The sequence below is a fragment of the Egretta garzetta genome, unplaced genomic scaffold, assembly GCF_000687185.1.
Source record: "Egretta garzetta isolate BGI_Z169 unplaced genomic scaffold, ASM68718v1 scaffold118, whole genome shotgun sequence".
Lineage (NCBI taxonomy): Eukaryota > Metazoa > Chordata > Aves > Pelecaniformes > Ardeidae > Egretta > Egretta garzetta.
In genome coordinates this window covers 3,806,717-3,808,693 of record NW_009260484.1, presented here as the reverse complement: position 1 = coordinate 3,808,693, position 1,977 = coordinate 3,806,717, and positions in this window count along the sequence as shown.

Here is a 1,977-nt window from a genome sequence, read left to right as displayed (position 1 = left end):
CTTTCTAGAAGTACCTTGGTTTCCTACATCTGCTTTTTTCCCCCTCTGTGTGTGTGCTTTTCTCATCACAGCTTCAAGTTCTTTGGTTAGTTTGTATCTATGTCATCTGTGTTAAGTAGGTATTTTACATCATCTGCTTTTTTCTTTTTTTTGGGGGGGGTGTAGGTAGCTACAGTGGCTGAGAGCCATAGTACATAAACACTAAATCAGATTGTGAAGGTTATCTCAGGTGACCATTGCTCCAAATCATTCAAGCTTAAGCATAAAACCAAAAAGACTTTCACCCAGTGTTGAGATAAAATCTGTACACCGTACAAGTTAATAAATGGCAAAGCATTTGATTACATCTCTTCTGTTACTAAGACATGAATGATTGACTCCGGATATTCCTTCAGAGGTGTGTTTGGAAGATTAGGTTTTGATTTAACAGTAGATGTTAAAGAGACCAGTGTAACTGGGAATGGTATAAGGAACTCTGCTGAAATCACCAGGTACCTCAGGTACTTTGCATACACTGATAGTAAGACGGCTCTTAGTTACAGAACAGCATACTTACCCTGAAATAGCTGTATACCAGTTCATTCCTTGCTATTTAAATCCTGTAGCTAAATACATTGCCAGCTGAAAACTTTCCTTAAGCTCTTGGTCTGTGTTTTAGTACGACTTTCCCGGAAGCTGAGAATCTTTTAATCTCAAATAGTTTCTCTGGTAGCCTTCTACAAGGTCGGGGGTAAATTCTCTGGTTGGTGTTTCTACTTTCTCATAAAGTTGCTAATGAGGCAGTGTGGCACAGGTTTGACTGTATCTAACTCGCAGACAAAAGCAGATCCATTCTTCCCTATGAGTAAAGCAGTTTGTTGCCCCAAGAACTGCAAGATTTGAAGGGTCCTTCTCCCCCTATAGCTTGTAACAGACCAGCTGTTCTTATTTCCTGCCACCTCATTGAAAAATTCCTTAACTGAATTCTTGCCGTTATGCAGAAAATTATTCTGGAGGTGGGCCCTGCCTGCACCTCCTTGTTTTGGTTTGTGAAGCAAAAATTGCTCGGTGAGTCCACAGCGATGGTGCTAAGTCAGTGACAGTTAAGAGCCAACACAGAACAAGTAATGTGTTAATGATGCTGCCATAGCACGGAAGGGTTTGGCCAATGGGAAGAACAAAGGGCAGTGTTGAAACCTCTTACTGGCAGTGCTTTTTCTGGAAATTATGGGTGTTGAGCCACTGTTCTTCCAGGACTTTCTGACTTTAACCTTTGACCTTCTGCTTCTGTTCTAAAACTTCTCCCACCAGTTATCGTTTATGGCTCAACTTAGTTTCGAGTTTCTATTTACAGGGAATGATTTTAGATGCTATTTTGACTTCTCTTTATAAGAAGACTATTTCTTTTTCTCTTTTAGTGCAGTACTTGTGAGAAGTGGGGAGTTAACTAACTGCAACCCTTATGTAATCAAAATATAAGAATAGCACTGCTCGTAAAAGTGAATTAGAAACACACACTGCCCCCCAGCCTTTCAAACTAAGCTTCAAGCTTGTATTTACAGACATTAAGGGAAATGATAAAATTTGGTATTTGTGACATGGAATAAAAGAGATAATGCCGCTTATTTGCTTTTTCTTGTTTACTCTTGAAATATTTCAAGTTAATAGAAGCTTTAAGATCTGAAGATTTAAAAGCTAACAATTCTGTTGGGACAGCAGTTAAAGCACCATGTAGTGACTTCTGTTGTCTATCAATCTGGGGGGGGTTGTTGATTATTGTTGTTTATTTGTTTCTTCTGTTAAACTTTTTCTCTGCTTTGCCAGCAAGCTGTGTTTGACTTTTCATGGATTTGAATCAATCTTATATTTTTTGTAATGGCCTTCTTAGTAATATACCTGTGAGGACCATGTATACATTCAGTCAATTACATTTTACTATTCTGTCTGCTTCTTACAGCCTTTATACCTCTGTTCCCTGGATGCCCAGCACCAGCTCTT